Raw genomic sequence first — 13958 nt, forward strand, 5'->3', positions numbered from 1 at the left:
TTCAAATGCTCTGGCCCCTATAAAAGATCAGGTTGTGAGTCATTCTTGAGCAAGTGGAAGGGAAATTGGATATAGCTGGGGAGCCAGTGCTGCAGGGCGTCTGATGGGTGAGAAAACCCGAGATTGAAAGGCAGTGGGGCTTGCCTAAGCCTGCAGCTTTGTTTGCCTTTGCGGGAGCCAGGGCTCTGGTCTCTTGACTCCTTGCCCAGTGCTCAGAACTCGGGCTGCCAATGTGTTCCTTTTTATGGATAGGTGAAACATCCTCAGGAGAGTGAAAACTGGAAATATTCAGAGATTTCGGCCATTCCCTTCTTCTCTGTAGTGTTGATTTAGCTCTATACCTAAAATTTACAGAAAGTAGGCTATTATGCATTTTAGGTAACCAGTTTATTTGAGGAGCCTTACCTTGAAGAAGGAAATGGCTCTTTATATAGATACAAATATAGATACTTAATGCTATTTATTTTTGAGAGAGGGCACACACATGCCAGCAGAGGAGGGGCAGAGAGAAGGAAAGACAGAATCCTAAGCAGGCTCCAAACTGTCAGCACAAAGCCCAGTGTAGGGCTTGAACCTGCAAACTGTGAGATCATGACGTGAGCCAAAGTTGGACGCTCAACTGACAGAGTCACCCAGGTACCCCAGAAATGGCTTTATATTTTTTTCATCACTGCTTTCAACCATTTCCTTTCAAATCATCCATTTTATCCCCTAGTGTTATTTTAGGCACATTTGATATTTTTCAGGCCACGTCTAGTTATTAAAATTTGTCCAATCTCATAAGCAATTCAAAGCTCTTCTTTCCTTCTCCAGAGTGGGCTTGAAATGGGTTTGTGTATTCAGTGTGGGGGATGACACCTGCCCAACGCTGCCAGTCCCTCCTCAGGGGCTTTCTTTTTGGTGGCGGGGGGTTGGGTTAGCTTACTAAATGGGGGCTTAATGGCTAGTAGTTCTCTGTTGGGGATGCAGGGCGGTCACTGGTGTCACACAGGTTTGTTGTGATTTTCTCTGAAAGTGGAGGCCTCTGTTAACCAAGAGTCTGTTATGGTCCCAGAGTCTATTAGAAACCTGTGCACCAAGGAACCTTCTATGGTGCTGGAAATGCTTCATACCTTGTCCTGCTCTCTCCTAAGGTATCCACAGGAATAGGATGAACTTGTCAATGTAGCCTGTCAAGGCCAAGAGTGCCACAGAGAGCAGGCTGTCGAAGAACATGCGCTGCACGCGTGTGGGTTTTCCAGGCTCTGAGGCCATCCCAGCACACAGAGGCACGGAGTGCCTTCCCTAATCCAGTGTGGCTGCCAGGAAGAGACCGAATCCTTCACAAACATAGTTAAGGCCCTGCTTCCACCCGGGAAGGCATCCGTTCTATTCTGTTAAACTAAGGACCGGTCATTGAGCCCAATGAATAATTTACCAGTAACTGTATCACTGTCCTTTCAGAGCCAAGCTGGTGTAGGAGGAAAAGAAACAATAGGCCTCACCCATCCAGGTGGTAATGTCAAAGGTGGTGGGGGAAGCATTCACATGGCCATTCTGTCCTGTTTGTTTGTAGGGAGGAAGGAAGAACGTGGAGGGGGAAGGAAGGCGTGCCTGTTCTAACAAACCTTTTTTTTTTCTTTTTTTAAAAAAAGGTCACTAGGAAGTTACCTCTGGAGACAGGGTGGTCCTCCCTCATCTGACCACATTCACACACTGCAGCTGTGAGCTGGCCTGCATTACTCTTGTGAAGGCTTTGGGTAGTGATTCTGTCTCAGGCCAACCTGTGTTTTAGGCTTCCCCATACCAAGAGAGCTGTGAGCATTTACCCTTGAAAGGAAGCTGTCCTCAAAGAGAGCATCATTCAGACCAAATGGCAGGTTTGTTTGGCTCTTTGGAGCTTGTCAGGAACCATCCATTTCAGATGGAACTGGACACAATCTAATCCCTTTCAATTTAGAGCCTTGGGCAGCTAAGGCTTCATTCCTTAGGGGTTCTTATTTAAAATTCTGTCTTTGTGTCAAAACTTTCATACCTTTGGAGGGTCATGATGTAGATCTCTGGATAGAAATTGGTTTGGACTTCATATGTCTGAAAATAATCCATGAAATACTTTGGGTAAGTACTAGAAATCATGTATTAATGTTATCTCAATATTTTTTATGTTGCTGAGATTTGTTGATACGTGTTCTGGGCTCTGAAAATGTTACCAGTTCCGACCTATCACAAGTTAAAGAACTGAAATAGTCAATATAAAATTCACTCATACTTTGTAAATGTAGAGGACCAGTTTCTGTCGAACTCTAGAAACAGCATTCTGAGGGCAATGCAGGATATCCAGGGAGACATTGAGCTTCTTTATAGTGTCAACCAGAAGCCTATCCTTTTACCAATTGAATAATGTATTTTTTGAATATTTTTCTCTTAGTTTAAGTTTTGATGGCATTAATTTTCCTTTCAATATACAGTCATTATCTACATTTTAGGTCATTCATGTTAAAATTCCTCTCCCTCTAAAATATTATTATAAAAACCAAAATATAATGAGTCTTGGCTTTCTATTCCAGTTGTAAAGAGCAACCTGGTTTGCAACCCAGAGAGGAAAGGATGAATCACAGTCATCTTCTCAGACTAGAAGCACATAGATCTAAAATATTTATAATGTGGGCAGGTCAAGGATAAGTGCACTTGAGGATAATTGTATTTATGCAATTAGCAGGATGCACTGCCTAATGATATATAGAAAAAGTGACAGTTCCAAATAACATAAGCCTCTCTAGATAAATCACATCTTCCTAATGTCTCTGAAACATTTCAGAATGTCTGTCATTAGCAGCTATCACAGTGATCATTTTAAAGGCTGCCATGTCCCTTTGCACAAGAAAGTGGCTGCTTCCTTCTCTCCATCTGGTTATGACTCAAGGCTCCATTTTCCCATCAGAGAAAATTATGAGGGTTGAAAAATGTGAGAGAAAGAGAGGAGAGAGGATGAGAGAGTGTGCAAGCATGTGTGTGTTAAGAATTCCAGGAACCCAGTCAGAAATCCACCTTTTGGACCCCACCCCACACCCACCCCAAACGCTAAGGATGTGACGATGCTGGCAGGTCACGGATTATGGTACATCACCTCACTTCATCCTTTTGGATGATTTAGGAGAGACACCTTCTCTAGGGATGTTGGAAATTGACAGGGAGAGCTGGATCCCTTTCCTTCATAGGGATTTTTATAAGCACAGAAATCCCCAGATTTACTCTCTGGCACATTCCTGCTCCTCATTCAAATGGATGTCAGCAAAGACCTAAATGTCCTTTCAGCCCGTGCTTCTACTGCTGTTGCTACTAGAGCTCTTTCAAGGAATCTTGTTTCCCTAGAGCAGTTTGTATGAATCCCACACTTTGATTCTATTCAAGGTGTCTATTCATTTTCTCCGCAGCTTTTTATATTTTGAATAATTTATGGTGGGGTTTTAGCTTTTATATGCTCCATCTCCGATTCTTTCGTCATGTGAAGTGAAAATGTCCCATTCTTGCCCTCAGCGGACCTGGCTACTTGGTTGTACAGCACATTCAGTTTTCCACCCAGAAACATGATCAAGACACTACTATTTCTACAGTCTACCCAGCTGCCTTCTTCTTTTCTGGGGTGTGTGTGTATTATGTCAATTTAGCTAGGCTAGAGCTATGTTTCCCAGAGTTCTCCTTGCATAATTGGCTTGGGTCAGAAGAGAAATTTTGTTTGAGATTCAGAAATGAAATAGCCATTTTCTTTTGGTGTTTCAAAGGTTGGTGCCTACATGGGGCACTGTTGCCACATACGCATGTCTTTACAGATTGGCTCCACGGGTTGGCAGAGGCCACTGTGGCGGCCCGGCCACAGTGCTTCCGGCTCCCTCAAAGTGTCCTGCATCAGTTCCTGGGGCTCCACGCCCAGGTGCACGCTTCTCTGTGAGAGAGAAGCTGCTGGCTTCTTCTGCAGGGTCCCTGCACTATAGACTTGGAGGCTTGAAGGTAGTTGAGAGAGCCATGTGAGGTCCAGCCATCCTTGCCATTTCTGCCTCATTCCCACTTGTTCTGGTATGTCTGTGTTTCCCCACCTCACGCCCACCTTTTCTTCTCAACTGCCCATCTGCTCACTTCAATTCCCAGTACCAGAGGCAGAAGCAAAGCCTCACAGAGACTGTTTAACCAGCTCCCACACTGCATAAGATCCAACCCCGGAAATAAATCCCTTGTTATTATGTTACCCCTAGTGATTGTGCTCCTCTGATAAAAACCCTGATGGTTAACTAACCTTGGTCGGGGGCATTTTGGCAAATAAAGGAAAAAAGGATTTCAGCTACCACTGCTAAGATCAAGGTTACTTGTCCATTAGCCTCATCTGGCTGGGAAATCTGCAGTTAAATTTAAACATTTCTATTTGAGGCAAACATCTGGAATTTCAATTTTTTTAAATGTTTATTTATTTTTGAGAGAGAGAGATAGACAGAACTCAAATGGGGGAGGGACAGAGAGAGGGAGGGAGACACAGAATCTGAAACAACTCCAGGCTCTGAGCTTTCAGCACAGAGCCCAATGCGGGGCTCAAATTTATGAGCCATTAGATCATGACCTGAGCCAAAGTCCAATTCTCAACTGACTGAGCCACCCAGGTGCCCCCAAAACATCTGGAATTTAAACCAACAGCGTTCCATGCAATTAGCTTCCAGACTATTGCTCAGAGCAGTTAAGGATTTTTTTTAGAACTTTGCTTTAGGTTCTCTTACACAAACAACACCAGGATGGGCTACTGAAGCCCTGAGTGGCCAGGGTACAAACATCACCTTTGGGAATGCCCTGCTGCCAGTCTTCCATCATAACTGGGGACTTCAGGGCACCCCCGGGCCCTCTGAGCCACTCAGTCAGCCTCCTTACCACATTACAGGACTAACACATCCTGGAAAGAGGTCTTTTCAGGGCAAACAGTAATCCTGTTGGTCAGCCAAGCAGTGAAAATGTATTTAACTCTTCTACATGGGTGGGTCTGTTGATTTTAAAGGATATGCTTTAAATTATGAGAGTTGCCCAGAAACCACAAAATTACATTTTGGTTACATATATGTTTAGGCACAGAGAGTTGGTAAGATCCAGGAAACACTTTAGGAAACTCTCAGTATTGTTCTCATGGCTGAACTTTCCTGAATACAATGCCTTTTTTTTTAACTTTTCTTTTCTTTTCTTTTTTTTTACATGAGAGTTTCTTTTGGATAAGATTTAGGTATACGGGTCATAACTTGTACAGGATCTTAAGTAACCCCAAATCTAGATGAATAAGAAGTTTCCAAACACAGCTGCTTGACAATGAAGAATTGCCAATGTTCTTTTTATGAGGGGAAGAAAAAGATATTTTGAGAAATCTGTTTCCTTTCCTCCAGAGTTTGTTTTTCACTCAATCCAAGAATGAAGACTTATTTTTTGTTAACTCTAAATATCCATCCTTGAAGTAATTTGTAGGCAGTCTTACTGCCTTAATCATCTTTAAACCTTAGCTAACTTAAGTTGGATTCACTTTGTATGAGTTCAAGCAAATAGACAAATATCAGTCTAGCTGGGCCTAAAAGTATTCAACTACCTGATCCTGGCAGAAAAGAAAGGTCACAGAAATGGAATCCAAGAGTTATTCAAATAAAGGAGACCAGATCTTTGGAAGGTACCTTCCATTTTCAGGTTTATCAGTGTCTATCATTAGAGCTTTTTTTTTTTTACATTTATTGATTTTTGAGAGGCAGAGTGAGACAGAGTGTGAGTGAAGGAGGAGCAAAGAGAGAAGGAGACACAGAATCTGAAGCAGGCTTTAGGCTCTGAGCAAATGTTCAGAACAGAGCCTGATGCAGGGCTCAAACTCATGAACCGTGAGATCATGACCTGAGCCGAAGTCGGATGCTTAACTGACTGAGCCACCCAGGCGCCCCATGGATCATTAGAGCTTTGAGTGTCCCAGGGGCATACCAGTCTGAGAACACCTAGGGGCTCATGCACACAGGAGCATTAAAGTGTTTATACATAGTACCTATCTTTCACCCATCTGAGTTCACTACTAATTAAGAACCAGACACAGGTGTCAGATAAGTGAAAATGGAAATTGTGGGCTTTTCTTCTGAGAAATGCTAAATTAGAGGACATAGCTAGTTGTGCAACAACAGGCTTGTTCCACGCCGCCCCCGATCACAGGCACAGCTGGACAATCTCAGTCCTCATCCACGGGGTCAAGGACTGTCCACTAAGCTTCCTGTATGATCAAGCACAGAAGAGTCAGGAAGTCCCAAAGGAGAGGAGGAAGCAAAGGAATGACCAGAGTGTGCCCAGTTCCTTCCTCCAAAACGCAGCATCACAGAAGTCATTATTCCTTTCATGGGGAGAAGAGAGTAAAAGGTGAGGAGAGAGGTCATGTTGTTGTTTTCAGGGTGTTCCTCCTCATGAACACTGCTCTTTTTCCTGGGCTCTGCTGCTGTGTCTGACCAGGTTCCATCATGGCTTCTGGAGCCCTTGAAGAACACAAAGATGTCCAGTGATCTTTAGCAAAGCAAGAGAGAATGTTTCCATTCTTCTATTTTTGTGGAATCATCTTGTTGACAGAATTCCAATTTTGCTCCAGTTGGCAATGTAACAGGCTATTTCAGACTATTTTTTCCCCAGCCCCCTTGCATCATGGGATGATCATGTGACACAATTCGGACCAATGACACATAAACAGAAGTCTCCTGAATTTTTCTGCAAAACACTTTGCTTTCCAGGTTAATATATGTGTGTGTGTGTGTGTGTGTGTGTGTGTGTGTGTGTGTGTGTGTGTATACATGTAGTTAATAGTATCCTCCTCTCCCATTCCCTTCTTCCTGCCTTGGGTTCAAATGATAACGTATAGCCATCTTGCCATCATCAGGAGCCAAGATTAAAGTGAAAACTGGCACATTAACAATGGTGCAGCTGATATATAGAAAGAGACTAAGTGTCTGGTGCTACTGTTGCTCAGCTGAATTAAATGAGCATCAGCCTACTTCTGGGTTTCTTGTTATGTGGAAAAACAAAAAGAAAATAGACATCTGTATAAGACACTCAAAGATGGGTTTTCTGTTACTTGCAGGCAACTGCCATTGAACTGAGAGCATCCCTGCCTCCTGATCCTGATCAGCTTCAAGAGGGAACATCATGAAGAAGCAAAGAACAAAGGAGGGTCTTTTCCTTCTCTCCCCACTACCCCCAGCCAGCCAGAGCACCCAAACCAACACCAGTGACCACAGGGACGAAACACGTGGCAACTTCACCCCCACCCCATCATCATTTAAGAGCACAGTAGGGAAGAGCCAATGTCTTCATTTTCATCACTTACATGCTATTTAAATTCCACTTTCACTGTCTATACCAAGCCAAGGATTCACTTCCTTGCTGACAATAATCACAGAATCCATTCTTCTGGCATTTTGATTAAGCTAAGAGTCATCTACCATTTAGAAAAAGTACGATAAGTTAGAATTGTGTTTCTAAAGTCTATTTATAACAAGCTATTTCATCACCAACTTCTCCAGCTTTAGGCAATCAATTTCCTTCTCAGCAAACTCAATTACTCATTATCATCTTCAAAAACAGATTTGTATTGAGTAGACACAGAACTTGAGTTGAAAAGACTCCCAATACTAGATCAATAAAGAAATCACATTCTTCTCCCAGCCCCACCAGGCAGTGCATTCTCAAATCCCAGGGAGCTCCATCTTACATAATTTAGTAGTATTCTATAATAATAAAAGAAGTCAGAGGAGGGAGGGAGGGAGAAAAACCACTACCATATCACTCCCTAAAAGGCTGCGTCCTGACATCTACACACTTGGAAAAGATTACAAGCCCAAAAAAGTACATGGGTGCTTGTTTTATTTTAATCAGAAGTATAAATTAATATTTTTTTCTACCAGGAAATATTAAGAGATACAGGGAAACTGGCAACAAAAAAAGTGCTTATTGCATTATTGGGGTTTTTTTTTTGCTTCCTCCTGTAAGAGTATAACATTCCTTTAAATTATTCTGTATATTTATTGCAATGTTTCCTATCATTTTGTGGTTTCCATATACTTAGATAGATCTGTATGCCAGTGACTCTTATTTTTGTTGGGCTGTTTCAGTTAAAATGCCCTAAGCTTCAGTTAATAGCAAACCTAATAGTGGTTCGATCCACAAAGACATTTATTATGTGGTTATCAAGAAGTCTTGAGGCAGTCTGTCCCTGAGTTTATTCAGTAACTCAGTGGTACTGTCTAGTACTAAGGGTCTTTCTGTCATTCTACCCTGCCCTCCTCAGCGTCCGTGAGGTTTCAAGATGGCTGCCACGGCTTCCAGAGGGAAACGGCAGAGCAAACAAAGGCAGAAAAGGATTTTCTTAATGGGTCTGACGTTATCAAGGAGGACATTTTCTGCAGCTGTAGTCCAACACCCTTTGGATTTCATTGGTCAGGAGTGGGTCGTGATGAGTACTGGCTCAAAGGGACCTGGGAAATCCAACATGGCATTTTCAACCTTTGGTGTAGCAGACAGGCAAAGAGGAAGGGGACTGGGAACAGCTGCTGTGTGGGCCACAAACATCTAACGCAGAGTATAAACTTTTAGGGATCAGCTATTGCATATTTTTATTTGCTCTCTGTGTTTTATAATAAAACAAAAAATACATGAAAACTGTAATAGCAGTAAACATATTCAAATAAAATACTTTGAAAAAATCACTCATCATTCCATCCTCCTGTTATAAGATTTCTTCTATGAGCTTTGTCTTATTTTTTATTTAATGTTACACTGTAATAATTTTCCTATTCTATATATTGATCATAATTATAATTTTAATGGAAGGTTTTGCTTTAAGGTATATCATAACCACTTCCTCATTATTGAACTCAGATGATTTTCCATTTTTTGGCTAAAATGGATTATACTATTATATTCTGGCTAAAATAGATATGTTAATAACACCTTTGTAAGATTTTCTGCTAGCAGATTATTTTAAGTGCAAAATAACCTCTAAAATCATAGGGATATAATGTATAGCATGATGACTATAGTTATAATACTGTATTGCATGTTTTTAAATTGAGAGTAAATCTCAAAAGTTCTCATCATAAGAAAAATTTTTAACTGTATATAGTGACAGATGTTAACTAGGCTTACTGTGGTGGTAATTTTACAGTATATATAAATACCAAATCCTTATACTGTATACCTGTACCAAATATGTCAAATATACCTCAAAAAAAGCTATGAATATTCTTATAACTTATATTATCAAACTCTCATGCACGCAGAATGACTATTTTAGCTTTAAATATATAAATAATCACAACCTCACCAGCATGGTACTTTCATTATTTAGATGTGTTTTTGTCTTGTTTTGGTTTTTGCTGATTCATCAACTAATAAAATGGTATATTATTTCCATTGTTTTCCTTTTTTCTGGCAAGAAGACCAGAAGACTAAAATCAGCCAGGGAGGATCTTCCATGACCATAGTTAGGGCAAGATAGCTTCTTACCCAGACCTAAGTTTTGTTTGTTTGTTTGTTTGTTTGTTTGTTTGTTTGTTTTGTTCTGAGACAGAGAGGGTGCAAGTAAGCAAGGGGCAGAGAGAGGGAGAGAGAGAGAATCCCACAAGGGACAGAGAGAGAGGAAGAGAGAGAGAAGTGAGGTTCATCAGAAGCAGGGCTCAAACTAACCCAACGTAGGGCTTGAACTCACAAACCGTGAGATCATGACCTGAGCCAAACTTGGAAGCTTAACTGACTGAGCCACCCACACACACCACCCAGAGCTAAGTTAAACCAAAATGCTAACAGTCTTTTGAAAGGGATCTCTGAAGAGTATGTGTGAGGGACTTTGTATGATTTTTATTCTCTACCTTTTTTTCTAATTATTGCTTTGATAATGAGTGTAAAGTAATGACAATGCATTATTTTACTAATGATTTGAACTTTGATAGTGCTGGCATAGGTGTGTAAGTGAAGAAAAGGATCCCCACAGGTCACCAGGACCTGGAAAACCTAAAACGGGAAGACAGAAGTGGAGAGATGGACATACAACCTGGACCTGGGGAGTCCACTGAGACCAGAGCAGGGAACAGCATGTTAGTGGAGCAGACAGGAAGTTAAAAACAAGGACCGACTAGCTTCTCATGAGCAACTGAGGCAGGGTAGGTAAAAGACCAGACCCTCAAAAGTCAGAGGAATGGACTGTTTCTTTGATGGCTGCCAGTGTGTTTTCTTACTGTTGTTTCTCCTTTAGCGAATTATCTATTCTCATCATAAAACTTGTCTCTGTAATTACAATGTTGACATACGCATTTATTCCACAAATATTTACTGATCACCTGCTATATACCAAGCATTTTTGTAACCACAGGGATGCAGCATTAAACACAACAGACAAAGCCTCTAGCCAGAGAAGAAGGGTAACAATTACAAAGTATGAAAAGGAGCATGAAAGCATATAAAGTGTCTGGGAGAAGGGGGAACCTCTTTCTCATACATCAGGTCAGAGGAGACATCTCTGATGAGGTGACATTTGAATGGGACCTGGATGAAGTAGAGAAATGAAGCATGCAAATGCCTGGGGGAGAAGTTTGCCTGCCTGAGGGAAGAGGAAGTGAAGACGTCCTCAGACCTGAGCCTACTGGATGTGTTGAGAAAACAGAACAAGGGGAGTGTGGCAGGAGTGTGTAGGTGAGGGAGCAGTGGCAAGGGATGTGGTTGCGGAGAGATACTGAAGCCAGATTTCACAGGCCCTCCCAGGCCAAGGTGAGAATTTGGGACTGTGTTGCAAATATATGGGAGGTAGCTGGTTTGCAATGACCTGCATTTTAAAGGAATCACAAGCTGCTATTTGGAGAACAGGATGGAGGCAAGAGTGGAAGCCTGGAGGCCTGTCAGAGGTTATTGTAATAGTCTCTGTGGGGGGGTGCTAGGTGTGTGGACTAAGGGCGGAGGTGACAGAGCTAGTGAACCACCCTTCAGATTCTGGATAATTTTCCAGGCTAGCACTGACAGAATTTGCTGATGGATTAAAGGTGGCATGTAAGAGAAAAGGAAGAATCCAGCATGACTCCTCATTTCTCAGCTAGGGGAAACCAAAGTGCCTTTTACTGCATTTTGGAATATTGGGGAAGGGGCGGGTTGGGAGGAGAACACTGAAAGTCCAGAACTCTTAAGTTTCAGATCAGGTATCCAAGGGAAAAAGTTGCATTGATGGCTGAATATAGTTATTTGGAGTTCAGAGCGGAGATTCGGAGATAATTTTTGAATGATCAGTGTATAGGTACTAATGAAAGCCACAAGTCTGGATGAGATCACCAAAAAAGGAAGTGCAGGTGCAGAAGAGAAGAAGTCCTTCAACAAGTGGAAAGATGAGGAGGGTCCAGCAAAGGCCACCAATTAGTGGCCAGAGACCAGGGAGGAGAACCAAGTGGGTTCAGGGTCGTGGAAGCCAGATGAGGGAAATGTTTTAAGAATTGTTTCAATCAACCATGTCAAATGCTACCAAAATGTCTAGGAAGATGAAGGCTAAGAATTGATCTAGTCTGGTGCTTGGTAAACACCTAAGTAAACGCCTAAGGTGGATAAAACCCATGGAAAACAATCCCAGCAACTATACCTCCCTGGACGAATCCAAAGTGCAACAGGCTTAAGAGAAGTCTTTATGTAAGTAAGGACCAGTCAGTCAGTTGGTAACTGAAGTTCCACAAACTGTTGGAATTCCTTGTTTGAGATGTATGCTCGGGTATTGCTGAGGTTATTCTGAGGATTAAATGGATAATAAGTACAAAGTATGGAGCACAGGGTCTGGTGCAATGTAATCACTCAATAATGTCAGCATTAACTACGACAGTAACCTTAGTGAGTCTCCTTTAATGTTAAGCACTCATTTCAGGCTGTGGCTTAGCAGTGATAAGCACTAAGTTTTTCAGAAATGATTGAAAGTAATCACAACATTGTAGAGCTGAAAGGACTGCAGATTAATTACTCCACTCTTCTCATGTGACAGGTAGGAAAACAGAGATGCAGCAAGGTTGGGTGATTTTCTTATGATCTCTCACACCCACCAAATTAGTGGCAGGACACAGACCAGAACACAGGTCTTCTCATGCTGAATCTTTTAGAATCGGTTACAGAAAAGCTTACAGGTGGAGACTAAACATTCTATGTCAGGGGATCTGTTTCAGATAACTGAAGCTTGTTCCTTTTTTAAAAAATTATTTAAAAGAGGGGCGCCTGGGTGGCTCATTCAGTTAAGTGTCTGACTTCGGCTCAGGTCATGATCTCACGGTTTGTGGGTTCGAGCCCCACGTCGGGCTCTGTGCTGACAACTCAGAGCCTGGAGCCTGTTTCAGATTCTGTGTCTGCCTCTCTCTCTGCCCCTCCCCCATTCATGCTCTGTCTCTCTGTCTCAAAAATAAATAAACTATAAAAAATTATTTAAAAGAAAATTTTTAGTATTTGTTTATTTTTGAGAGAGAGAGAGAGAGAGAACAGGGGAGGGTCAGAGAAAGAGAGGGAGACACAGAATCTGAAGCAGGCTCCAGTCCCTGAGCTGTCAGCACAGAGCCCAACATGGGGCTCGAACCCACAAACCGTGAGATCATGACCTGAGCCGAAGTCAGACACTTAACCGACTGAGCCACCCAGGTGCCCCTGAAGCTTGTTCCTTTTAACTACCATAACTTCATAACAATCATTATGACCATCATTAAAAGTGAAAACACTTTTCCTACACAATGGAGTTATTTTAGTCTAAAAGATTTGAATTTCTTGAAGTCAGTCTTTCTTGTTACCTTATTTCTTTGCCAACTGCATTAAGCTTTTAGCAAGCAGTCCCTTTGACAACTTCATATGATAGTGTTACACAATATTGTCAAAATGATCACTTGATATTTTCTGAAAAGACAGAAATCTAAGAAGTTAAGAACAGCAACAAGCACATGATTCTGCATTTCAGAGCATTCACAATTATAAGAGTACACTTATTTATATTCTATATGCATGTAGAGTCATAAATGTATTATTAAGGAGACTTCAGGGCACAACACAGATCTGAAACTCATGGAGAAATTAATCTAAGTGACTCGATTATCTCTCCTTCAACTCTTCAGAGTACACATGGAGCTAATATATATTCGGTTATTGAAATAATTCATGTCTTCGTAGCTTTTTTCCATAGAGCAATTCCAAACATCACCTTATTAAATACTGAAATACTCCTATTAGAGAAGAGGAAGGATCAGATATTGTTATTCCTATTCTGAACTGAGAAAACTAACATCCCCAAACGTTAATATGCCCAGAAGACCTATATGAACTGCAACAAAGTCCCTTTCTCCTTTCTCCTTCTCATTGGGCAATCTTTGAGTATCACCCAGAAATATGAATTTAGCCCTTAGCATTTTCAACTGTTCCAGGAATGGGCCTTGTGAGAAAATAAAGCTCACTGATTCCTGGTGCTCACAAATACACTCTCAATGTTTCCTATTTCTAGTGACCACAGGATCAGCCTTCTGCCTGCCTCTAAGGTCATGTGGTCTTTGTTGCTGCAACAACCATGAATCTATCACATTTCACTATTAAAATTGTCAGTCACTTATGTTCTATCCAACCTTGGTAGAGTGATGGAGGTGTACATCTCTAGAGAGTGAGGAAGCAAGTAACAGATCAGCAAAGCATTCCTTCTTTCCCTACCTAGATTTTGATGCCTATGAGTGACTAGAAATATTGGTGGATGTTGAGCACGTGGAATGTCCTGGAGGAATAACTGACATCTGGATAATTATAGGATGGTTGGGATGATTAAAATTAAAGTAATGCACATGAAGTGCTTACCAAAAGATCTTGCTCAAAGAATATGTTCAATAAGTGTTAGTGCTTATTATTTTTAGTCTTTGTAGCTTAGCTAATAGAATTTGGGAAGAGCTAATAATTATAATTTTGGT

The 13958-nt window shown here is 41.5% G+C and overlaps 1 long non-coding RNA gene across 5 annotated transcripts in view; it reads left to right on the forward strand.

Annotated features, from left to right (window-relative positions):
• Window positions 1-8673, forward strand: part of LOC115289816 — a 28706-nt gene extending 20033 nt beyond the window's left edge. For 4 of the 5 annotated variants that reach the window (XR_003907816.1, XR_003907821.1, XR_003907819.1 and 1 more), the window contains 3 exons: window positions 6187-6387; window positions 7097-7860; window positions 8303-8673. This is a non-coding gene — a long non-coding RNA (uncharacterized LOC115289816). The remainder of the gene's footprint in view (window positions 1-6186; window positions 6388-7096; window positions 7861-8302) is intronic. The other variant, XR_003907820.1, reaches the window with a different exon arrangement.
• The last annotated feature ends 5285 nt before the right edge of the window (window positions 8674-13958 follow it).

The sequence above is a fragment of the Suricata suricatta genome, chromosome 4, assembly GCF_006229205.1.
Source record: "Suricata suricatta isolate VVHF042 chromosome 4, meerkat_22Aug2017_6uvM2_HiC, whole genome shotgun sequence".
NCBI lineage: Eukaryota > Metazoa > Chordata > Mammalia > Carnivora > Herpestidae > Suricata > Suricata suricatta.